The following is a 27,020-nucleotide window of genomic DNA, read 5'->3' on the forward strand; positions in this document are numbered from 1 at the left end:
GCAGTCGTGACTGCGGCCGCCGTGCACAGCTGCGAGCGTGCACGCACCAGCGCGGCCAAACTTAATGAGCCATTCAATACGCCACGAGCTCCGATGTCCCCCGACCCCCGCTGCAAGTACATAATCCCTCTGTCCCCTCACTTGATATACGTCTCATCACTCCTGATTCTAGCATGCATGTGCCTGCACGCTCACGTAAATATGCACACACACCTACACACACGTTATGTCCCACCATTCTCCCTCTTTACCAGCTGTAGTCTACCTAGCGTGTTTACATAGCCTGCTGAACCGAGATGAAGAAAGAGTATTGGAGGCATGGACCAGGGCCGTCTGTCTGAGGGTCTTTCCTGGGAATCACAGGAAATTGACCCCCCCCCCCACTCCAAAAAAGGGAAAGACAGATGAAAATAAGTAACCAAAACCTCAGTCATAAATGATAAAACTGACGGTAAAGACATATGTCCCAAGGGTCCTCACAATTTGGGACGGAAATTGGGTAAAAACATCCTAATGTGACTCCAGTAAAAGCTACGTGTAGATTTGGCGCTCTCAACTGCCGTTTGTTGGATATCACGGGAAAACAGCTTACTTTGTGTGTGTTCTGAAAGAGTTTTGCTGCGTTGTGGGAACGTAAGGTGAGGCTGTGGCCAACATTGTGCCCCTTGGCCATGGACAGGATTACAACTGTCTGGCCTTTGTGCTCAAAATGAGCAAGGTTGAATCGTTAAATATTGATTTAAAACTGCTAATTACTCCTTACATCCTCGGGTGAAGAGTGAAAAAGCAGGTTCTCAGATGGTTTCGTAATATCTTGCTGTCATCCACTCGTTTTAGACTTTTTTGGTCTTCCACTATTTCCTCAAGAGCAGCGTATAGTAATTTAAAGGCTTTATGATTAATTATTTTTTGGGGGGATTGAAGGGCCAAGTGTCATCATATATGTTTTTGTTGTTTAGACGGTTTTTCTTACATATTATGTCATGCTTTCTAGTGTTCCCTCCAGCCACTCGTGTTTAGTTGTCTTGGTGTGACTTGTTTTCTCATCATTTTGATTGTGTTTTGTTCCTTGCTTTCTTTCAGTCTTGGTCATGTCATTGTTGCTGCGGAGCTTAGTCCTGTCATGTTTTTTTCTCTCTCCGTGTTGTGGTGAGCCCATTCCCTGTATTCATTTTGGATTTTGTTCATTCTTTATTTTGAGTCTTCCTGGTGCCTTGCCTGCTGTTTTATGTTTTAAACGAACATTGTTTTAATATTTGTTTTTGTTGTTTTAAGATCCATATACACATCCGCTTCCCTGAATTTCGATCCTGCATCTTCTGGCACAACATTACATGCAAACCCAGGATGAGATTAAATTGTACATAATTAATAGGACGCTTTTATTCATTAGAATTTTTTGCTTGATTTCTTTTTTAGAATCAGTGTAAGTGGCTAATGATGAAGGCTAACTGCAAATGCTCGCTTTTCTTTTTAAGCTCCTTGGTGGTCCCAATCACTCTGATTTACAACCAGGTTCTCTTCTTTTTCTCCACTCGTAGAGAGAAAGCACCAGCTGCTATGTGCCTCTGTGTTATTTGTCTTTAGAACAGACCCCCTTAATTACTTTCTGTTGTGCCCTTTTCTTTTGAACCCTCCCACCCAAATATTGAGCTGGTTTGTCTGGAAAGGGGACTTCAGACAACAGAGGTGCGTGTTTTGGTGTGACTGTGCTGCTTCATATTTAAAGCAGGTGTGTGTCCAAACAGTGAGCATGTGTGGGAATGTGACTTGAGGTCTGCATTTAACTAACAGAGTGGGACTTCTAGCCAAAGAATCTGGCCACAAAAACCAAACCAGCTAACCTCAGTGTCTGGGTGGCAGCTCTGAACCTCGCCACCTAATCAACTAAAGCATTATACAACTTTTGTGGTTCCGACCCATAAGAGAAAGTTCAAGATGGGACAGATTCAACATATGTGTTTACTTTTGTGTCTTCACTTTCTCACACATCCTCCTTTTTTTCTGCATTTGTGCTGTTCAGGAGTATAGACAGGTGAGAGAAGATGTCATGACCCTTGACCTTGCATCATTCTCAGGGTTGCTCTGGGTGGCCAACTGGGTTGACCTGACCTCAACCCTCACAGTGACCCTGGGGTCACTGCCAGTTGCTGCTCTTTAGCCACATGACAGGCCCATGAAAAGAGAAATGTGAAAAGCTGAGAGGGCCTTTCTGTTAATTCGAAGCGGAAAGATATCCCCTGTAAATTTATAATTGTATGTTTTTGCTGCACATACCTGCAATTACACAATGCCTACCACATGATTTGCCCTCTGTGGCAACAGTCATGCTAACCATAATGAAGTTTAATGACTTACAACTGCTCAGCATTAGCAGAAACTGCAATGGCCACAATGACACTATTATTTTGATCGTAAAGTATAATCAAGCCAATCCAAAGGAATAGTTGTCGCTCATTCAAAGTCAGGGGCCTTGTCCACCTGTGATCCTAATGAGGACATGCACGATAGAAAATGGATAGATGGAAGAAAGAGGAAGTTTTCAGTACTTTCAAGGGGATTGAAGATCGAAATGTCACGACTTTGTTGTAGTATAAATGCCCATTTCTTCTTTAAAGTCAAGTCACCTTTAATTATATAGACCTTAATCACAGAAACAGCCTTAATCAGCTGACAATTATGCAAATCTGCACTGTATTTATTCAAAGTTGTATTAAATTGTTTCAAACATCACATCTGCTGGTTTATGAGGGCCACCATTTTTAATAGCTTTTCACTCTTGTGAAAGTAAAAACTGGTCAAAATGTGATGACTATTTGTCAATTCCAGCTTATTAAGCAGCTTTATTTAAAAATACATTCAAAAGAGCCTCTTGTTTGGGTCAAGTTAGTATTAATTCATACCCAGTCTGTCATTTTGTCATTATTTCAGGTCGGCCCAGTCCGTTAGAGTCGTTGGCGACAGCCACTTGGTGTCGAGAATGTACTTAGCGGTACTAGGTCACACAAAGGCGCAGCACAAGTAGATATTCAGCCATCATCGCATTATGGACGAGTACAAAAATTCTGTAGTCAATCAACAACTGTTAGATCTACACGGCGAGTTTTTATCGCTTCAATTTATTTCCATTTGTACCCACTGTCTCACTATTGTGCAGCCCTCTCAAGGACATAACTTTTTCAAGAGAACGTGTGCTCAAGTGGACTCATTTGCATAAGTAGGCCATTGGTTCCTAATGGAGACGTTTTGTTCTGACGCTAACAAGGTGTCTCGCCGGGGCTCTCGTTCATTCTCGCCTTCCTGTCGTCCGCCGACTCTGACGTCCGGGCAATCAGCGTCATGTTTGGGCGCTCTCTATGTGTGATTTACGAGCTCCTAGGTTCATTTAAAAGCCATTGTTCTCCTCTGACAGATACCACGGGCCCCTCCGCATTCTCACTTGTGGACCGCACACACCGGCTCGCACAGCTGCCGCTTATTCTGCCACGCACTTGCCCATCTATCACCGAGCAAAGCAGGAGAAGATTGTTATCCCAGTTACAAGATTAACTCAGAGATGACCAACGATGGGCAATCCAGAGGTGAGCTCGAAAACACACAGATGAGAGAAACGGAAAAAGGAGAGGAGACCTTGGCTTTTCTGAAACAACTTCATTGTCAATGAAGAATCAGTCAGATGAAAACTGATTCACTGCTTTGTTCAATGAAAAACACGCAATGATTGAGTCATACGACTGAATACATCTTCAGCCTTCGAAATGGAGCAAACAGAGGGCTGTCTTCTATCAACTGATTCTTCACAAACATATAAAACAAGATGAGAAATGTAAAATCCAGTGATATAATACAGTTGTCTAGATTGAAAAACAAACACACAACCACTATTTCAACATCATGTCACCATATGTGAATGCCATTTTCAAACACGGTACTCCGGCGCAGAAAGAGAAATGAAACCAACGTCAGTCAAGTAAAAAAAAAAAGTGAAAGGCAAAGGGCAAAAGGCTCCTTCCTTCCATCTCGCCTCCTTGCGTTTTGCTAAATGCTCCAAGGGTGTCGATCTGTAAATTCATCAAGGAACACCTTTCCTTGATTAAATGTGTTTAGACTGCAAATGGAAGGCAGCAGAGGAGGCAAAAGGAGGGGGTGGTAATTTGGAGAGTAGAGGCTTTATGAGAGCAATCATCTCCAATAAGGGCCGCTCGGGAATCTCAAGCGGTGAGCCCACCACCCCGCACGCTCAAACAAACACAGTTGCACTTTCTCTTGAAAAAAACCTGCGCCTATGTGTTAATTCAGTTGCTTACACTGAGAGCAAAAGAGTTTTTAATCCCAATGCTCATCACTTACTTTAATTTGGGGAGATGAAGAAAAGGAGGCGTCCCACAAAGTGGGCTGGATTGAGTTACAGCCTCTGCTCCGCCTTTGAACGGGAGATTAACTTCTTTCTCTGAGTTCATATTTTCATTTGGGACTGCCTGTGGTCAGACGGAGGCTGGCGGAGAAAGAAAACACAGGACAAGAAGGAGGGGGAGGCTTGGGGAAGATATAATGTTGGGATAATAAATCATATGCACACAATATAAAAAAGTGGGAAGAGTCGCATGAGCGACCAAGTTATCGAGCAGTTGCAAGTTCACACACCACGCTAGTCTGTGATGAGGCACTGAGGAGCAGATGTTGTGTGCTTTTTGTTGTTCCGAATGTGTCTAAAAGAAGAACGCACTTGGCTTTGAACGTTAGCATACAAATAGTACAAATAAACCCAGAATTTTGGGCATTTCTCAGAAAGAAAGATAGACAGCTTGAATGCAGAGTGGTTACCCGTCATGTGGTTAGTGAGCTATCTCTATTGGTTTTGCTTCTTTGATAGTAAAGGGCATTCATGGCAGTATTTTGTCAAAAATATGTGACCAAAGCTAGACTAAAACGTTTTGGAGTTTCCCTCAACTAAAACTATCACATAAAGAAATGATTGAACTGTGACTGAATAAGCATTTTTGTCCAAAACAATAAAATTTGGACAAGTTCAACCAAATCTAAATGGCAAAACTAAATGGCTGCCAAAAACAACATTGTTTAACCAAACACAAGCACCGGCTACTTACTTCAGCAACAACTCAGTTGAAGGACGCATTAATCACTCTTAAACGATTCTATAAAACAAAGTGACAAAACGTGGTATCAAGTTGGACCGTAATTGAATATTTCATAAAGTGACAGATTAAATAATAATAAAGAAATATAATAATAATAATAATAACAAATACTTCTCTGGTAAAAAGTACAACACTCATGGACCTTGGACCATGCTTCCAGTATGCAGAAACATATTTGGCATGATTGATAATAACCTCAATTCTATCATGTATTATCTTTATAATTTAATTCCTTCGTGGATACATGGATAAGCATTATCGATACTGGTATCAGAATAGCTAGATTCTTGTAAATATCCGTCCCTAGGGTTCGAACTAGCTTTTTCTCCTCAGCACTCTTAAGTCCTTTAACCTGATCAAAAGTGAGCCCCACAATACAAAATCTGATCAAAAAGTGTCAACTACTTCACTGGTTCTTCTATATCAAACAAATTGTTTTTAGGTTCATTTACCTGACATGTTTCGGCGGGTTCTTCCGCCTTCATCAGAGTGTCACTGAGGTGATTGTGACGCGTCTTTATCAGCTGATGGATGAAGGCGTGGCTCACCTGTCAGATTTGACAGATGAGCCACGCCCTCTGCTGTCCGTTCACCTCTCCAAAATGCTGTTCCAGGTTGTAGAGAGCATGTAGGCTCCCTCGTCCCTGTTGATGGTCCTCGGGCCCCGCTTGCGGATCTCAATGGCCTCCCTGATCCAACGCTGATGTTTCTTGTCTTCAGTGCGGATGACTCTGGCCTTTTTCCAGTCCATGATGTGGTTTTCTCTTTTACAGTGGTCGGTGATGGCTGACTTGTAGTGTTCCTGTTCTGCTTGTAGTTTTATTGCTCTTGTTTGTCTTGTTGCTGTCTCCTTCTCACATTCCTTCTTGTGTTCCATTTTTCTTGTGATGAAGTTCCTCCCTGTCTCCCCGATATATGATTTATTGCATGATTTGCATGGAATCTCCTATATGGAATTGCATTTATTTTCTGGATTAACTCTGTCTTTTGGGTGGACCAGTATCTGACGGAGTGTTGTATGTGGTTTGATAAGCGTGCTTATGTTGTATTTTATCATGGCTCTTTTGATGCGTTCCGTAATGCCTCTTACATACGGCAACGTCACCATTCCGCTGGGTTCTTGTTTCCGTGTTTGTTTCTTTCTTTTCTCCTGTGTTTTGTATTTTTTGTTTTTTACCTGTTCTGCACCTTTGGTTATTGCCCATTGTGGATACTGACATTTTTTTGAGTGCGTGTTGTATGTATTTTTCTTCCTGTGTTATGTCTTCCGGATCCGTGATTATTGTTGTGCGTTCGTATAGTGTTCTGACTACTGACAGTTTGTGTATAGTGGGATGTTCTGATGTCCAGAGGAGGTATTGGTCGGTGTGTGTGGGTTTTCTGTGTACTTTTGTTTTTATGTCACCGTTGTCTGTGTGGTGTATGTTGATATCTAAAAAAGCTATGGTTCGATCTGTTTCTTCTTCATGAGTGAATCTGATGTTACCGGTGGTGTCTATGGTGTTGAGATGGTCTGTGAGGTGTTGTGTATGTCCTGTTTTTGTTGTTGAGGGCGTGGCTCATCTGTCAAATCTGACAGGTGAGCCACGCCTTCATCCATCAGCTGATAAAGACGCGTCACAATCACATCAGTGACACTCTGATGAAGGCGGAAGAACCCGCCGAAACATGTCAGGTAAATGAACCTAAAAACAATTTGTTTGATATAGAAGAACCAGTGAAGTAATTGAAAAAGAAAAAACAAGATGAACCTAGTACAACTAAAAAGTGTCAACGTTCATAGTAACAATTTCCTTCAAGTGCATCCTTCACCCTTTTCACATACTTAAAGTTTAGTTTTTGCTTTACTGTACATTCAAATGAAACTCATCTCATGGGAATTGGTAAATCTAAATACAGTATGTAATGTAAATTTAGCTCCATGGGAAAACCATCTATCCCTTTACTTTCCTCTTTACCACTGATTTAAATTAAAAATGCCTTGATGCAACACCAATTGCAGTTACGGCCAGTTGAAATGATATCAATGGACGAAAAACATTGTCAGCGTATCCAGAAAACTGCCGGCAAAGATCCCGTAAGTGCAGTCGTATAAGTGGGATGCTGACAGCTTTTTGGAGAGCTTCTTCTCTGCTTTAACGGGCCAAGTGTTATTATCAAACCTGAGACAGCCCATTGGCATTGAGTTTCATTTGTGTGTGTGTGTCGTGTGTGTGCTTGTACGCGTGGTATGATGAGAAGGGCAGAGAGCGACTCGTCGGGTAGATTAGCTGCAGGAAAGCAGCTGTGTTTGTACGCATTGGCCGGAGGCTTTGACTTGTCAGTCACGCGTAAGAATACACACACTACCGTACACTCCTCTCATATTCTCATCTTCCTCTCACGTAAAAAGTCAGAGCAAAGTCAGTCTTGTCTTGTTGGAAACAATCCACCTGGAGGAACACTCCGTGTATTCTTTACAGTATTTTCAGATGGTTATACTAAACTTTAACTACCCAACTCAAATGTTTTGGACCGTTGGTTTACCGATCTAAAATATTAACCCCAATTTATCGGACTGAGACAAAAGAAAAAAACGCCACTAGAGGAGAGCGAGGATCCCTGGGGTATATAAGAAGCCTCTGTTTGTCTGAAAACAACATTTTGCTGGAATCTGTTCAAAAAGTAACTGCTGCAAAGAGTAGAGTCGAACTTTCTTTATAGAAAAATGCATCCTATATTATAACATTCATGAAAATAATGAGCCATGTGTCCAATTTCAACATAGCATTTTCATACTTTTGGTATCCTACAAAATTCTGAGAACATGCTCGTCTAGAATACTTTATTTGTACTCAAACTTGGTTTGGCTGACAGGGCGGAGGAACTCACTAAGTTTGGAATTCTTTTGTGGTTTTGGGGCTGTGGATAATGGGAGAGCGAGCATTACATTGAATCCACACTGGATACTAAATTTATCTGTGCATGATGAGCTGAAATGATGGAATAGCATAATGATCCTACTGTATTACCCAGCCCACCTGAATCAGTCCCAATGCTTCCCAGACATCAATTTCTGCACCAACATCTACTGGCGCTACAGCAGGACTCACTGACCTTTTGAAACTGATGTGGGGTCATGTCAAGGACTACCAGTTTGATATGCACTTTTGAAATAAGGGGATCTGATACTAAATTTTATTGTTCAATACCCTAACCCTAACACTTGTTTTCAATAAAAAAAATAGATATACTTTTTCAACAGCTCGGTTTTACGGCATCCCTGGGAAATCTCTGGTTTACTATTTTGTAGAAATCCAGCCTTTGTCCAGTGTGGAAGAAATAGGAATTGATGTAACCCTCAAAAGAAATAGTGAAGGCTGCATTGGGGTCTTATGTACTTACAAATATATGTAATATGTTGTATTTAGTAATATTTCTGAATGAAGAGTTTGTTTCAGCAACAGGTAGATTTTTTTTATTAAAAAAGTCAAAGCTATAAATTAGAGCACATGGTAAAATCTGTGTCGCGCAAGCTTTTATAGGTCAAATGTAAAACAAAAAAAATTACGATATCACACAAAGCTTATATGCTAAAAATAGTCATGCTATTTTTTTAAATAAGTATCAAAAATACATTTAGGGACACAAGTAATCTATGATTATTTTTTAATTTCTCCTATTCAGGGTGTGTGTGTGTATATGTGTGTGCGCGTGTTACTCAAATCTATAGGTCCCCAGCTCGTGGCTCTCCCTGGGGCTAACGTTTAAATAAACAGCCAGATGTCAAGCATGCTGTGGGAACAGTCAGAGGGGTATGGGACTGTGTCTGTGTTGCTCGGCACACCTCTGCACAAATATTGGTCACGGTGTCATGGCCCGCAAGTTGTGTGATGGACGCAGTCTGACAGAGAGACAGGCAGCAGTGGAGAGGGTCAGACAGTCCAGGGAAGTCGTTAACTGTTTCTTGCCCAGGTTCCGTGTCAAATAGAAGCATGGATAAATGCAAATCAAAGGTCTTCTGTCATATGTTCCTTTCCTTGTCAATGTTTTTAGGCAATGGAGAACAAATTCTCAATTGCAATACTGACATCGCTGCAGACTGCTGAGTAAAACAATGCTAAAGAAAAGCAAAGACAAAATAACGTATTCAAGACGTTAACAAGGCCTGCCTTTGCTATTTTGATTTGTTCTTGAGAATTTGTTCGATATTTTTGGTTTGGTTGTCATCCTCGTATAATTTAATACAAGTGGCTGCTGGTAAGCAATCACAATTCGCATTCCTGTTTCTCCACCAATCAGGACGCTGTATTCACCAGCTCATCCATTGTGCACCAGTTGTCTACAGTTTCCCTCATAAACCTTTTAATGACATATGATATTGAAATGACTGAGATAAGGTTTTGTTTTATATTTGTTGGTGAGTTTTCCAGTCATTGGGCAGAAACCTAACTAAAAATAGTGACGACTTTGGGAATGAAACGGTTAATAATACTGCAGGAACAGAAACTGGGAGTGGTGGTATGCACGGTGGTGAGCAGGGAGCAAAGTTTTGGTGGGGTTTGCCAAGAGTTTTATAGATACTGCAAACATGGATCAGTGAATTTGCTGGTACAATGAATTTTAGTAAAAAAAAATATATAGGACAATATCTCTTTCTGCAACATACAGGATCAGGACTCACAAATATTTCAGGAAGCTTTTCTTGCCTGAGATTGAATGATGTGCTTGAGACTGAGTGTGAAAGAGAAAGTGGGGGACGGGACAAGAGGGTTAAGTAGGCCATGACTGAATGGTGGTAGTGTCATGTGTTTGATGTCCATTTGGGTCCATATCACATCCGCCTGATTGGGCGGCTCCAAACAAACCGACGGAAGTGCCGTTCCACACTTTGAGCACGCAAAGTCATAAAACCAAAAAAGGGGGGCAGGGGGAATGTAATATTTATGAATGAACCCTTTAAGTCTTATTAATTGAGAGGGTTAATAATGTTCTCTTGTTACTATTTGATACATTTCACCAAAGTTTCTGTATTTCTTAAGATTTTGCTTGAGGGAAGTGACAACACACACAACATGCACATGCATTACTTGTACATGATGTTGTTACACAGAAAAACAAACTGAGTGAAAGTCTCCTCTTGAGATTTCGTGTTCAAATGTGTAAAGAAAAATACACGCGCACGCACGACGCACGCCTCTCCGGGCATGATGTTTACAAATGTTGCTCCCCAGTGGCACGGCTCGCTGGCCTAATAAACAGCCGTCCGTGGGGATATTCTACAAATAAATCTGCAGATCCATTTTAAAATGCCTGTGTGGCAGTAAGAGAATGGTGAAAAAAAAATGATAGAAAAAAAATGAGCTTCAATTTGCCTCACCAGAACTTTATGCAACTCAATTGGAGCGTGTGAATATTAATTTCCCTTAAGTGTATGTTCTTTTTACGTTTGTATGTAGGAGTTCAACCAAGACTGTGAGCTGGACACTATCCCAGCTGAAGCAAGGCACCACTTTATATCTTTTTGTGACGCTAATCCTGGACCTTTACTGACACACCTCATATGTGCCCTGTGAATGGCTGGCGACCTGACCTTCTCTCATCCAAATTTAGCTAGGAAAGGCTCCAGTTTAATCGTGATCCTATTGACGACAAGAGCTATTTTTTTCTGTAGCAAATCAGGTTTTCATAATTGTCGTAATAATTTAACATCCATAATATATCTAGCAGTGTGGCATTTTTTTGCTAATATTTATGATTTTTTTTCCTGTACTGTTGAAAATTGACAAAGGTATTTGTTGATGCAGCAGGCCAACCTTTACACGTTGCTTCTTGCAGAGACTGCTTATACAGCATAGCACAACACAAAACAGCACATTTTGTGTTAGTGATGTTGGTGAAAATGCGATTTATTGACGGGTGTGGCACAATAAGGCGAGGCCATGAACAACCGTTCTTGTTGTTTTATTGGCAGTGTTAATACGCTACCTCCTGTTAAGAAAGCTCCAGGAACGCATGGAGGTGCATACACATGCACGTACTTACAAGACCCACAAGAAAGCGCACACACACACACCCACTCTAACACAGATCCCAATTAAAAGAACATGTCTACATGTGCACTTTTGGAGATGTGTTAAACTGTGAGACATGTTTTACATTGACTCACATTTTGAATCAGGAAAAAGATGTTTCAAACCGTACACTATCAAACCATAAAACAAGGAGAAAACCTTGTGTATTGAAAGCAACCTCAGCTTTGCCTTAGGGAAGTCAGCAAACTATGCAAAATGCCAATGGCGTGCACTGAATTTTAATTGTGTAAAAGATATTTGAACACAAATGATAATATAAGCACACCTGAATTAAAGCCACAACAGCTACATTTAGACAATGTAAAATGTAAATGTAAAATAATAAATATCTGCTGCTTCACCTTTTAACGTGGGTTGCACAACATTGCATATTTGCAAAGAAAGTTGTAAAACAGGTTAAAAAAAAAAACACTGGCTAGTCATTGATTGCTGTTTTTATCTGCCTGCTCTTGTGCACTATATTCACCAAAGCCCTTTTCTTCAGTGTTAGAAAGGAACAGCCGCACAACTCCTTCAACATAAACTTTCTCAGCCTCTCTGGTTGTTGCTGAGTTTTTGCTGTGTCACGCTTTATATGTGGCCAGTTTTGGTGAACAATTTGTCACTTCTCGTGATCCAACGGTGCATTTGTAAAGATACTCCGAGCTTGTGAGCTTGCTCTGCTTCACTGCGACTGTGCTGTAGTGCACTCTGACTAGACACACTAGAAACTGCTGTTCGTTTAATAACATAAGCCGCGTTTGGAATTGAATGGGAGGGGAGTATGGTCTGCCTTCTGAACCACACGCTCACAAGGTCACGTCAGAGTATATTTTCGATCACAACCCACTGAACTGGAATGCCACTTTTACATTTGCTGCAAATTCTTTGCTTAATATGTCCTGACTGATGAGCATTTCAATAGCTGCATAAAGCTCTTTAGTAAAACTCTATCGTGTAGCGGTAGTTAGAAAGACATTGATATCTACAACGCTAATTCGGGAAAGTACAATTTTGCTTTAAAAAGTTAAATCTGCTTGCAACACCACTACTTTGTTTTACTGCATGTTTTTTACTTCATTTAAAATAAGTACCTCTCCAGAATTCGGCACTGCCACCACCTCCCCCAAAGAAAGCAATGGTGCTGGTTATAGAAAACAACTGTTGAATCAAAACTAAGCCACACAAACCATTCATAGTGTTCCATTGTAATTTGAATTGAGTGCTAAACCTGATCAAATTGTCCCTGCTGCCACTTTCAGCACACTGACACAAATACAAGCTAGGAGGCAAAGGGAACGACAGGCAGGCTCCAGAGCATAATTGAACATGTAGCTGCACCACCGCAGGGACTTGGCAGGCGCTCGGGGGAGAAGACTTAGCTCTCAGGGAGAAGCCTGCAGGCCAAGCAGGCTGAGCTGTGCCAGGCCCACAGCGCTCCCCTGTTTCCCTTTTTCATTTCAAATACCCCTCTGCCATCAAGCCTTTTCCTCTACGACACTTTTCACAATACCTTTCCTTTAGCTCGTTTGAGTCATTTGTACTCCAGTTAAACCCAGTCTTGTTTTGGTAAGATTCAAGTTGTATCCAGTAATAAAATTCAAGCTTGTACTGTCTGTAAAGACGCATACACACAATTAAACCAGCATGGATGCCATTGCATCCATGTAAAAATAAATATGCACAGAATGCACTGGCAAGTTTTTTCCTGTGAAGCTGTGGTCAGTATGCAAGAAAAAGGAGGGTCAATCTAATTTGGGATGCAAGTCAAACAGCATCACATCGACGGCGAAACACTCCAAGAATTTCAGCGTTCATGACTGCGTCTTTGAGAGCGGCCGTGGAACAACAAACGACATAGATCTTTGTTTTGTCGGCCTCTATGTAAAGATGTGTAAGAGCTACATGTATATTTGTAAGGCTTTGTGCAAGCCGCATGTAACTGATGTGTGGTTTGAGCATGTGTTATGCTAACACCCGTCTGGTATTTACACATCCCTTCCCTTGTACAGTACGCTCTTTTACTAACTCACTTTGAAGAGGCTTACCTAAACAAGCCTCTGTGGCATAGACCCAACTTGACCCGGGCCTGACCACACCAGAGGCCTTGAATTGAGAGGGAAAGAGGATGGTGACGTTTGTGCCTGTCTGTAGGATAAATATTGGGTGGCAGAGAAAGAAAGAGAGGGAAATGGAAGGGAATATATGGATGCTTCCTTTGCTAAAAGAGTTAAGTCAACTTCCGCGAACTGAAGTACTCCTCAAAGTTTTAGAGGCGCTGAATTCCCGCCTGGAGAAGATCAATTTCACTATTTTCCAAGTATTTATGGAACCACAGTGGTCCGATTATGAAAGACAGGCATGACGTCAAGGAGGCTATGACAAAAAACATCAAATCCGACTACATGTAAAATCTTCTCTCTCTGTTTTCCAATACAAATTCAAGCTGGAGCTGAGATTCAATTTACAAGGTGTTCTTGAGTACCCTCCTAAAAATGTGCAAGAAAGCCGATGTCCTTACTTCTCTCTGGAGTTTTATTTCAGTCTTGCGAGGCTATATAATGAAGCTCAGACTGTAATTGGGCCAGCTGCGTTATTTTAGGTCTCAAGCACAAAGTAATTACTGAGGCTGTACCCGACTCAGAGCGTGCTGTGCATCTACTTGGGACCCAACAACAAACATGCTTTCACTATAATAATTACTCAAAACGAGTCAGAGACCATCCATCTATTTACTTGCTTTTTTTCCAGGGTCGGGTGGCGGGGGGCACCACCTTATGCAGAGAACCTGACTTTCACTTCTTCCAGCTCTTCTGGGGGAATGAATGCCTCATTCGGAAGACGTCCAAAAGACATCCTAATCAGATGCCCAGGCCATCTCATTTGGCTCCTCTGAATGTGATCGGTGCAACCTTGAACAAACCCTGACGTAAAAACATTTGCCACCTGTGCACTTCAGTGAGATAAGAACGTGATAGTAGAACTGCCTCCTGCTATAAGCAGAGGCTGCTGTAAAAATAAAAGTAGTGCAGCTCAACCTCTGGATAGTGTACTCAATGTATCAAACATGGACCCAACAGTGACCTTAAAACCAAGTGGCGATTTTTGCCGTCGCACCCCTAATATGTTTCTACTGTATTGAAGTACCATATTGGCCCGAATATAAGATGACCCCGATTATAACACGACCCCCTCTTTTTCAAGACTCAAGTTTGAAAAAAGCCTTTGTCTAGACCCCGAATGTCAGACGACCCCCCCTTTTTCAGTTTTATTTCAATGAAAAAAAACCTCGTCTTATATTCGGGCCAATACGGTAATAGTTTTATTTAGTTTTGGCAAAGTCTCATTCATCCTTATTCACAACTCCCACACAACTCCCTGGTATCTATAGCACAATGCATTTTCGGGCTCCAAAGCACTGGATGGACAAAGGAGCAGACATTTTGAAATAAATTTCAAGGCTTTGGTTGAAGAACAAATCATCATCACCAGGCAATTTGTGGTGCTGTCATTCCACCACTGAGCTAAACACCCACACATGGCGGGCAATAGAAAAAAATTGAGAGTAGCACCGTCTGTTTGTTGCCATCATTGTTCTGCATTTAGTTACTTTTATGACAAGATTGTGCAAACCGTTATCTGCCTGTTATGCAGCCAATTTGCATTAGTGTGTGGACACTGATGCAGCCAAAGCAGCAGCCATTTCACTGACAAGTTGGCTTTGACAGACAGATAAAATGCAAGTCGAGGCGGTTGCTGGGACGATAATGATTAAAATCAACGAGCGTTTGCGTCATGTGTGAACAAGACCCGCCCTCTCCTATGCTCAGAGAGAGCAATGGGAGGAGAATGTACTGAACAAATCCGCATTCAGCGTTTGCCAAGCCACCACAGCACTGGATTTGCAAGACTATCTGAACATTTGTCTTCCACTCAAATGGGAAGTTGCCCAGCGCTCCAGCAATCTGGAGAGTTGCGAAACACTGATCCTTTTTGACTTCTGCATCGGCTGCATCCTGTTGACGAGTCAACTCAAACAACGTGACTATGACTTGAGCTGAGTTAACCTGTAAAAGAGAAAAAGGGAAAGGCTGGAAGTGCAACTATTGACATCGGATGGATTCAGCACATCTGAATTGTTGCAGAGTTGAAAGGCTACTGTACACGTGCGCTTTCTCGGATCGTGACTCAGCTAAAATCCAGGAGGCTGCTGTGCCGGGGATCAGCACAATGCAGTGCTTGTGTTCGCTGACCTCCTCATGCAGAACGTTTGAAAAGGTGTTTGGGCAAAGAACTTAATTTAGCAACAGAACCAGTGAAGAAAAACAATAGTATGAGAATACAAATGCATTCTATGCACCATTACACAATACTGTAATGAACAAATGGAACAGTTCTTTCAGTGAGGGCCAATAATGGTCAATGGTTCAAATGTTTTATTTCCAGTTATTCAGTTGGATAAAACTCTCTGGTCACTGTGATTCTTTGTAAGGTTGAGCAAAATAAAATTCACTTGTAACAAATGAGACGTGTTGTGTTGTGTGAGTGCTGTTTAACAGGCCACATTTATTTGTTTCTAAAAATATTTATTTTTGCTTTATCGTTCATTTACTTCTATTTCGCTACAATTTTATTCATTTATCTAAAACTCCTATAAAGTGAAAATATATGTCCATGGACAAGTGGTTGGCAAGCCTGTCCAAATCGAGTAATGAAAGAAATTGCCACGTGTATAAAATAGGGCTTCAAAAATCATGCAAAATTAAGCACCTCTCAAATGCTGTGGGCAGGAAACCACGCCTCACTGGAAAATGAATGCTAATTTCTTATGCTTTTATATCCCTGATTATATGTTGACATGCAACCAGATAGCTCTCAAACTCACTTCAAGATTCAGGGGTTCAAGTTTCAAGGGTTCTTTTTTCACATAAAGTCCTCATTTTAAATAACACAGAAAGCCTGAAGGTCATTTACACCCAAAGTTTGAAAGATGAAATTATCAGACTCAAAATTTGGGGTCTAACTTTCATCTGATCCATCGCAAGTGCATCTTTCATGGCATAACATTATTAGGTCGACAGGGGTGGGGGGCGTCCTCCGGACAACATGCTCTGACATTGCATCCCCTTGCTAAAAGAGGCGTCCACGTACTAGTGCCAACTACTTCAGTTAAATACACGCAAATACCACTGACACACCGAGACGTATTCTGCTTGGCATCCTACTTTGTGACACTTTTCACCATCTGTGCATGCTTTGTGAATAAGTTGCTATCTGGTTGCTCCATTTTTACCAGTTAGCAGCACGCAAAAGTCACACAATCCTTTAGTGAATTTGGCACTGAGCTGTCTGGAATGGTGTGGCCTTCAAGGAAAGTGTTATTTCATGGTGTAGTCGTAGCTCGCTAGCTGACTAATTAGAATATTAGTGAGCTGCGTACCAATTAAATTTGACTTGATTCATCACATTTTAAAAAAGTGAATGTTAACTTTTTAAAAGGTGTGTTGAAAAGGTTCATTTTTACTTTCAATTGATTCTCTCCTTTTGTTTCTAAACATTTATTCCAAATTATGATCCAACATTTGCACGGCTTTTGTTGTTGTAAATGGTGTGGAGTTTTGGCAGTCTATAACTTCAGATGATAAGATTAAAGGCATTTAAAGACATTCCTAGTCACGCAGATATGAAAAGATGGAACCGCTTCTGAAAACAGATGTGACTGGAGACACAAAGTCTGACCTGAACTGCATACATTGTCAACATGTATGTTATTTTTCTTCATTACAGGAAGCGCATTTCCAACATGTAAAAGATTTACAATCATTACTTTCTGAATTATGGTCTGCAAAAGTGACTTGAAACCAAATGTGCCGTGACTCTATAAAGACACCCATTCAACGCTTTTAATCGGAACTGAGAAAAGGCACACTCAGTCATCTGCCTCTCTTCATCTTCCTTTTCATGCCTCCAACTGACCTCTTCCTCATTCCAAGCCTGAGTCACTTGGAGACGGTCGGTTTACGAATCTTACGCCATCGAAACTATATACTGATGGCTGTCACATCACACTTTCAGTGGAAAATTTAGAAATTTCACTCAGCACTTTTGTTGCAACCGGCTCTCACCAGACGGACCCTAAGAGGAGTCACATTGTCAGAACCAGAACAGGAAAAGAAGTGCGTGAACTAATGGAAACAATGACAAAGGTTATGATGAGCAAAGGAGAGGCAAGCTCAGGGAAAGGTTAAAAACAATTAAAAATACACAACGGGGGAGCTTGGAGCAATATGGCTAGAACAATTTGGAGATCCTTAAGATACTTTGATTTTCGCATGAATGTGCCCACTTGCAGACAATGTATACACCATGCAGCAAATCATTACCAAAAAATCTGCTGACGCAATGTTCAAAAATAAAGCAACGGGAATATGTGCAGATGAAATAATCTAGAAAAGCTAAAACAGCGCCAACAAATGAGCCAATATATTATTCCCACACATATTACATTATCGGCCCCTCCTGCGCCTACAATGGTGGTCTGTACACTGGGTATTGGATTTTAAATGAAAGGAAGATGTGCTTTAACTGCAGAATTTCTGCTTTTATTTGAGAGGATTTACAACTAATTCAGGTGAACAGAATGGGACTTGCAATAGTTTGTGTTCCTCCCATTTTAAGGGTACAAAAGTAATGGGACACTTGGCTGCTCAGCTGGCCATGAATCAATCAAACTACTGCCTACTGACAAAATCAGCAGGAGAAATTCTGATTTGAGCAATGAGATCATCATGCGTCAGAATTCATTGGACAGACTGTGCTGATCAAGGACAATGTCTCTAGCTACTGTGAAAGCAGCCCAACAGTTTTTGAAAATAAAGCAGTGGAATGTTTTGCAATAGCCAAGTTATTTCCTAGACCTGAATTCAATTGAGAATGCATTTCACTTGCTAAAAACACAATTTCTGTAAAAAATATCCCTAGAACAAGCAGAAACTGAAGACAGCTGCAGTCAAGGTCTGGCAGAGCGACACTGGGGATGAAATTCAGTGTGTGGTGATGCCGTTGACTTCAAGTTGAGTGTGTATGTTTCAATTAGTAAAAATGTACTTAAGAAGTCGATAGGGAAGTTGTAATTTTCATATGTTGCAAAGTGGTGACATAAACTCTATTTTTGAAAGCAAAGTACGTTTCTAAGCAAAGTGCTCAAACCATATTACACAAGAGGCCATTTTTGAAGAAATCAATGCGAAATCAACACTATCAAGAAATGCATGAATACGCCAGGCATACAAGCTCACTTGCATTTCAGTTTGATTGCCGTACTTCTAATGCACAAAAAGGCAGAAGAGGAAGGCCTTATTTCAGTTCCTTCAAATAAATACCGTCTTAACAATGTGTTCGTGAGGATAAGGCAGTTTGCGAGGGTCTATCAGGGTGGGGCGAGTAAATGGTGAGGACTGCGGTTTTCAAAGGAATTTCAGTTTGTGCCTGTCGAAGTTTTCATGCACATATTTGAACATCTCCAGCAGGCAACGCGTGAGACGGCCACAGTATGATGGTTTGTGATTCACGGTTCCTCCTCTTATAGCCAATGCAGTCGGCCGCAGATGATGTCGCAAGCTCTTGTCCGTCACAGCCGTATGAGGATGACAGAGAACGGAACTAACTCCAGATTCAACCAGACAGACCTGGTTGACTCAGGCCTGTGACCTCATGACTCCACGGTAAAGTCAAGAAATGTAGACAAGTTGTTTTAGAGAGCTCTGATCCTCTAAATGGGCCATAATGACTCCGAGGCTCCAGGCACAAACGCCTCAGTGGCTCCACATTCATTTGGCTCCTCTACTCCTGACTTGTGAAAACACTCATTTCATTTGGATGTCAAAATAATCTGGCCTACGAGGCGATGCAGCTGGAAAATTACTAATAACAAAGAGACTCCCCCAACAATATCATAAAACAAACCTGTAAGCAGAGCTGGTGTCATCTTCTCAGGCGAGGCCTAGAAAACACAAGGAAGAAAAAAAATCAGGATGCTAAAATGATGAAGCGTTGGACGGCGTTACATATTCTGAGTTTACAGAATTGAATATCATACGGTGGAAATATATACAGTGGTGCCTCGAGATAGGGTTGAATACATTCTGTGCCCGTTTACGTAACTGTAAACACTCATACCTCAAATCATCTTCCCCATAGAAATGAATGGAAATCCCATTAATTCGTTCCATACTAAAAAACTACACCAAAACCACTACTACTACTACTACTGCTACTACTGCTACTACTACTCCTACTACTACTACTACTACTACGACTACTACTCACAAAGATTTCGCTGTGAGTATTGTTATATGATGTCTTATGTTCCTCCACCATTTTGTATTCAAATATCAGTTTCTTCTAAAAACCACAACCATCTTTTTTTTTTTGTTAATATTAAGCTAATCAGACTTTTTCAAGGCAACGATAGTGTGTGTCTGCTTGCAGGGCTCAAATCTCAAGTCTGTGCTCACAGGTCAATGCAAAACATCAGCTGAGTGACAGTTTCTCGTGTACTGTTGGTTACTCACTAGTGTATTTTAGGTTTACCTAAAAATAAATCTTTGAGATGATCCAGTATGCTGTAACTTTCACTTTGAAATGATGCCATGTTTGTGACCTCATCTTTTGGCTGCACTGTAAGGCATCAGTTGTTGGCAAATACTTTTGTTTGTAATGAATATAGTGCTAAATTTTCATGCTATTTTCCACTAGATTCCCGTGGGAATACAATCAGTAGGCCAGGGTTTTAGACCATTTACGACAACTGTGAAATTAAAGCGTACTATTTGGACAGCTATTTGCAAAAGGTCCATCAGCCATGTCCCAGTATGGGGCCAAGATGATTTCCACCTCTGTGATGACGCCATGCGTACTGACATTTTAGAGAAATATATTTTGCCTTCAACCCGACTGACTCCAGTTCACATATCGATAAAACTAAACTACTTGCACAGATGTGGCTGTAGAAGAGGGTGTGTTTGTACTGGATGGGAGCTTGCATATGTTGCCGTAACTAGGAGATGCAGTAATCACAACACTTCATTGCCCTTCACTGTAGTAAAGCAGACACGGACTGGTTCACCTGAACGAGACAATCCAATCTTGGGTTAGTGAGAGACAATGAAACCCGAAGCGTAACTTGAACCATTAAGTACCGTGATGTCATTTTCCGTCGACAGCAAGTGGCAAAATGGCTGCCCCTTGAGATGGAGAAAAATGAGGGGATTTTGTTCCTTAATTCATATTCCACGCACACAATATTAATCATAATCTCGCGTTTAGATCACTGAGAATGGCTAGAACATATTCTTGTAAAGAACATTTTAACTTTACATCCTCTAGAAAGAGGGCTGCTTTTAAATGCAGGTTTCTGTTTCTTGGAAGTAGACTCTTCTCTTGACATTTGGCCTTTCCCCTTTACGAAGAAAGGGATTGTTCCTATTGTTTTTTCTTCTCATTTTTAGAATTTGTGGGCTTACTTCCACATTCAATTATCAATCATATTTATTTCAGTCGCTCTGTGTGGCTCGGCACAAAATGTCCCAGGACCAGCAGCGGTGGCTGGGGACCGCTGTTTGTAAAAGACACGGGAGAAACAATAAAATATTTATTGTTCAGCCAATAAAATAATTTAATATAAAACCGTTTTTTTTGTGCATAAAATAAAGACACTACAATGGTCCTTGTTTTCTCATAAATATGGCAGATTAATTTGAAAAATACTAAAAATATGGGCCATCATTCTATCACGTGTGTTAGGTCATCTTCGCTGGACCTGCGCCTAGTTTGTATGGAGCTGAGCGTAAGCAAACATTGACCCAAGGTGAGAGTCGCACAGGTACATGAAATGTCATTGAGGTGAGAGCATAAGACAAGAGAGTGAAAGGACGATGGGACAAGATGAGGAATGCTGAGATACTAAGTGAGATAGAGACATATCTCTGCTCTACATTCTTTTATGCAATAAATAGTATGTAATATGTAAAACAAGAGCCACATCGAGGCAGAATGTGACTGTGTGGGTCTTTGTGTACCGATGGGAATCCAGCCTTGCCGTCTCCACGCTAATCCCTGAGTGGTTGAAGTGGATGTGGAGTGGAGGACTTTCACGTGCTGAGTTCCCCAATGAAAGCGAATAAGAGCACAGGAAGCAGAGATGATGCAGACAGGAAACACACACAGACAGACAGGGGGGCACGCAAAGTGTGTTTAGAGGAGCCAGACCCCTGTGTGGCAATAACAAAGTCACAGGTCAGTGACACAGCCAATGAGAGGTCAAGCAGGAAGTCTGAGATAAAGAGGCAGAGGGCTGATGCTCATTAACACGCATCTTGAGCGATTGGGTAAATATATTCGGTCTGACCAAAGGTTAGAAATTATTCAGGGGTGGGCATTAAACATAATTTTAGACAATTAGAGTGTAGGAACATCCGAGTATATTTCTAAAACAGAGAGAGAACTTGAGTGTTGTGATATGTTCACATCCTGAGAAGGGAGGCGGTGGGAGTGGAGCTGCTTGTGGGGGTAGGCACGGATGTCCCCGCATTGGCTGCCATTTAGCGGGACAGCGTGAGGAGGACTGTCCGGTTACCAAAGCATGACATCAGCCAGTTGGCAGAGGAGGTGTCAGAGCAGGTGCTGTATGGGAACGAGGGCTGGACCGAGACATACGGGCAGAGGGTGGAATCGGGGAAGGACAGGCTGAGGGTGGAGGTAGGGGGGCATGGAAGTGCGGGACGGCAGAGCAGCGGGAGGTGCAAGGAGATGCGGCACGAGCCAAGATGAGAGTTCTATTTATAGCTCCCCATCACGGGCCACTCTACCAACTCCTGATCACGACCGGCATTATCCCTCTATTTCCCTTCATCAGCTCCTGTCCAGAGGGAGGGAGGGAGGTGCACATTTGAAGAACGGAAATACAGTCTATTCTTAGACAGCCGCATTTAAACTTTCATCTCTTTGTTTCAACATTTAAAAAATTACACATCTATAGAAGCACTTAGAGTTTAATGTTTATTTTTCTGCTTTGGAAGGCAATTCTCAGCATGACACCTTTGCATTATTGTATTATGAAATCCCTGACCTTAAGCTCACCTCAGGTAGATCTAGCAGAAAAGTGGCCATTGCTTGAGGGGGTTGTCATGGAAACACTAAAATAGCTTTCACCAGCAATCTGGTGGACATACGTAAGCACTCTCTAAAAAAGCCAATGTTGCTATCTAAAAGATGACAGTTCAACTTGCTCAAGTTCGAGTGATGTCCAAACCAGTCCCAGACCAGCCTGGATGGATCTGAAAAGTATCAACTCTTCAGTTCAATACGGAGTTGAGCAAATATTCCTGAACAATACGCTTCCAAACTACACCAAACCTCGGAGGTTATCATGCATTTGACACTTAAGATCCTTGCGCGTATATTTGATACCAAAGCCAAGTAGAGCATTTTTTGTTATAGGTTTAATGCTAGTTAACAAATATTCTAAAGTTTTATTATTGTTCTTTATTATAATAAAAAAACAATCATAAATAACATGTATGAGTATCATTTTTTGTTTTTGCTCTATAAAATGTTGAGAGCACTATGGATTATTTTAATTTATAACTATGACGTTTCAGAAAAAAAAAGCTTTCTCTCGGATTTAAAAAAAAAACTGCATGTTGGTGGTATAATAGATGAACAAAGACCTATTTGTTATTTATATATAATAATTTTCAGCCAAATGTAATTGGATAATTCACTGCAGAGCAATAATCTTTCACCTCAAACTGCGTCTTAAAAACATGCCAACCAAGCCTACAATTGTATCACTCATAAATTGCTCTCATTAACTGTTGCAGCAGAATGACAGTGTGTCCACTCGTAATGTCTCAGGGCCACCGCGCGTTACAATATAATGCTGGCTTTGTCTTCCACTTATCTGGCTGCAGCTCAGCTTGCGGAATTTGATTTCAGCAAAGACTATCCAACTTTCGGAACCGAAGGACACAATCTTGCTCTTTGTCTGAAGGCCTGTTGTCAACCACTCCACACAGACAAAATAATCATCTGAACCAGGCCAGATGAGTCAAACTTAACAGGTCTACGCAGAGGTGTCTGCACACCTTTTACATATTATACACTTTCAAATAAAGAATAATTGGGATCACATGACCAGAGACTGCTCTGTATGCCTAGTAAGTAAATGGATTTTTTGTTTATCTATTTATTTCACAGTGAATCCCAGAATCCACCCACACAGGCTAGACCTGTGGAGACCTTCTGTTCCGCAACCCAGGATACACACGTGAACGCGCAAACAACACACACTATGAAAAGGCAATCAAAAGCAGTTTGTCGCTTCTTTTAAGTTGAATACATATTCCAATTTGGTTGAGTTCATATTGCGCAGATGGTAAATTCAGTACAGCCACTTTGAAATCACATGAAATATCATGAATGATTCCAAAAAAATAAAAACTAGATTAAAGTAGTTTGTCACAATGTGCAAGTGTTAACATCTGCAGGTTTTATGCCTTTTCTAACTTGATGTTTCTTTCGATATACACTCAGTAAAATGAGTTGGGGGGTGGTGAGATTCATTTGATTCAATTGTGTACACTGACACCAGCAAAAACAGTTGGGCTGGCGTGGTTTATGGAGCCAGCAGACAGAAGAGTGCATATGGACATTTCACATTATGGCACATCTCACTATAATGTGATGTGGTAATGGCCGTGAAACCACATGTCACTGCGGATAGGAGAGAGACTCCAGAGAAGAAGCGAGACCCGATGCCAACCGAGTGCGGAAGTTCACCTTCATCCGCTCTTTATCTACATTTTTTTTATTTGGTGTGTTCTAATTCTGTTCTCTCATGCTTAATTCCTTCTCAGACTCACGTTTTTATGATTTTCCTTTCTTCCTGCTGCTTTTTTCCCCTCATTGTTCTCATCTTGGAGAGTTGCTGCACTCAAAAGAATGCCCTGTACCGGCCAAGCCGATACTGTGGTTATTCTTTGAAAGAGTCTATTTTGTGCCACTCCATATAATCAAATGATGTTTAAACCATCCTGGAGGCATAACCTCTGTTTTTTTTCTTCTTGATGTCATTATGCAACAAATCATCTTTGCTGTAAGACTCTAACGTACTTTAATGTTTGTCGTTAGTCCCTTGCATGAATCAGCCTGTGAACAGCTTGGCTCGTGTTCACTCACCATATTGGTTTGATGCTACTGCTTTCAAGGTATAATAGAGAACATGTTCACATTAGGATGCTGGAAGAGACACCAATACATCTGTTATTTATTTGCTAGGGGTGCATACATGTTTTCCAAATCTACCTATATATTCAATCATGAATATCATGGCGGTGTATTGACAAAGATCGGGGGTGGCTACACAGAGTGAATTAGCGGTAGGAATGAATTCACACGCACATATACAGAAAAAAAAAAAAAAGCTGAGTGATTTCTCTGCTTGTGATCCACTTTTCTGGAGCCTTCGGCAATGCAGATGGCAAAAAACTACATTTAAAACAAGATTAAAATTTTCTGGCAAATGTTGGCCCATTAAATCTGAATGGTCGGATTTTGTGGGAACATGTTTTTGGAAGCCAATTAACACTTACTATGTGCCTCCCTGTATCTCAAAGCAGTTTCATTAAGAGTCGAGTCAAGACCTTTAGTGGTTCTCCTGACCAGTCGTCCTTCAAAAGGTATAAATATACAGTAAAGTCAGTGAGCCATGCAAAGACTTACGCACACAAATGCGTGCAGTGACGGAAGGGATATTATACACACACAATTGCCTGCACATGTGCTCTCACACACTACTTATCTAAAGATCATCTGCAGAGCGAGATATGTTATTAAAGAATCCCTCCTAGACATGATGTCACCAAGCACACAAAGGATGGTTTTAAACGGGACGTACATTGAGCTGGGATGGGCAACTGGTCAACCATACTCTTCTTAATTGACCCCCCCAGACATTTTTTGTATTTTGTCCATATTTAAAATGTCATTTTCGTCATACAAAAAAGTATGTGATCTTATGTGGCCTCGAATCGCACTGATAAAAACATTGTGGCTCCCGCCATCATCAAGTTGCCCATCCCTAATCTAGAGTGTGCTTTCCTCGATAAATGTATATGCTAGACTTTGGTTCGAGCATCAACTGACGCCAGGGGACAGTGAGCCTCATTTAGAACAAAGACTCACACTGCTGTAAAATACACTCAACAAGTAGCTACAGTAAGCCTCCTCAAGCTGGCGCTCTGGATAATTATGGGTTTCGTGTGTGTGTGTGTGTGTGTGTGTGTGTGTGTGTGTGTGTGTGTGTGTGTGTGTGTGTGTGTGTGTGTGTGTGTGTGTGTGTGTGTGTGTGTGTGTGTGTGTGTGTGTGTGTGTGTGTGTGTATTTGCCGTTGAGGAGTGAGGCAAGGAAAAAAGTTGTCATTTTTTACAGTGAATTCCAACTTGATAAACAGAAGCAGGTGGGCTTTTCTCTCAGACACAAACACTGAAGTGAAATGGGTTCAAGTTCATGCAAATAAAATAAACAAATACTACGCTGCTATTATGTATTGTACTGACTATATGCTGAATATCCATTTTGCGTGACTGTTTGTAATCATCTGCTTGACAATTCGTTTTTTTGGGGGGAATTGAATTCAGGCATTGATAAATTAGAAGTGCTTAAACTGACATTTCAGTTTAGTGCATGTACATAAAAAGCAGATAAATTCTTTTGAAAGCGATGATTAAGTGTTTATTTCTGCACATTGTCCTTCTGACCGTTTCCTCCCTCCATTACATTTATCTGAGTCACACAAAGGAGCCAAGTTAGGCAACAGAAATCAACAGCAGCTAGATAAAAGTCACAAGTGTGACTTCACCGTAGCCGATCTCGAATTTACCGTCACGGACGTTAGGTTTCTGCCATGCACACCTCAACTGACAGGCTGCTCGACATCTGACATCTTTACTAAGCCACGCTGACCCTTGATGCCTGAGGCGCCCCCTTGTTTTTGTAATGTTTAAAAAGACATGAGGAGCAAATCCGCTCGCTGGGATAACTCGGAGGGAGAACACAGATTAAGTGCGTTTGTGTCAGAATGGAAGCCCGGGGCTTCGCAGGGCAGACAACCGTGCATGAGTGTGTTTGTAGAAACACAGGCGTTCTCACTTTCTTTTGGCGGTCACCCCCACGTGTGTGTGCCCACCTCACCTGGATCTACTTTACCTCTCCGTCGGCCTTTCATGCTGAATGGAGACAAATGCTGTTCTGGCCCGTACTGAAGGCAATGAAAAGAACCATTTCTCTCTACCTACAGATCAATGGGCTCCCATTCAATTAGAAAATCTGAAACCCATTAGCACCAGCTAATGACCCCATTCTGGGGAGCTGCGAAGCGCTGGCCTCGGGGTAGGAGGGTGACGGGTGGGGGAGCTAGAAAAGCATCCCGGAAGGGTGGGGGATTTCTTTAACTGCATTCATTAATGGTGCATTACACTTCTTCAGAGTCGTATTGGCCACATAACACACTTTCTGGCTAGCAGGGTGTTGAATGCTTTGTCCCCTTGGTCCTTTATCAGAAAACGCAATTTTCCACTTCCTTGTGGCCCTGGTAACTGGAATGGAACTCAGTGGAGCAAAGACCTCCACCGAGACTCAACTCCCCGTACAACTGCACACCTCCGGTTACAGCTATTACATGTGGTGTAATTTTGTCACTTAGAAATGAAGGAAACATGCTGCAAATTAAGGGCAAAACACTTAAGCC

General features: G+C 41.4%; 1 long non-coding RNA gene across 1 annotated transcript; it reads right to left on the reverse strand.

The window, feature by feature from the left end:
• Positions 1-5,779: 5,779 nt before the first annotated feature.
• LOC119137351 lies at positions 5,780-26,687 on the reverse strand. The gene is made up of 3 exons (XR_005100896.1): positions 26,676-26,687; positions 12,542-12,547; positions 5,780-5,868 (listed from the first exon to the last, which is right to left on the reverse strand). It is a non-coding gene; the product is annotated as an uncharacterized LOC119137351 (long non-coding RNA).
• Between the last annotated feature and the right edge of the window lie 333 nt (positions 26,688-27,020).

This window comes from Syngnathus acus, chromosome 2, assembly GCF_901709675.1.
Source record: "Syngnathus acus chromosome 2, fSynAcu1.2, whole genome shotgun sequence".
Lineage (NCBI taxonomy): Eukaryota > Metazoa > Chordata > Actinopteri > Syngnathiformes > Syngnathidae > Syngnathus > Syngnathus acus.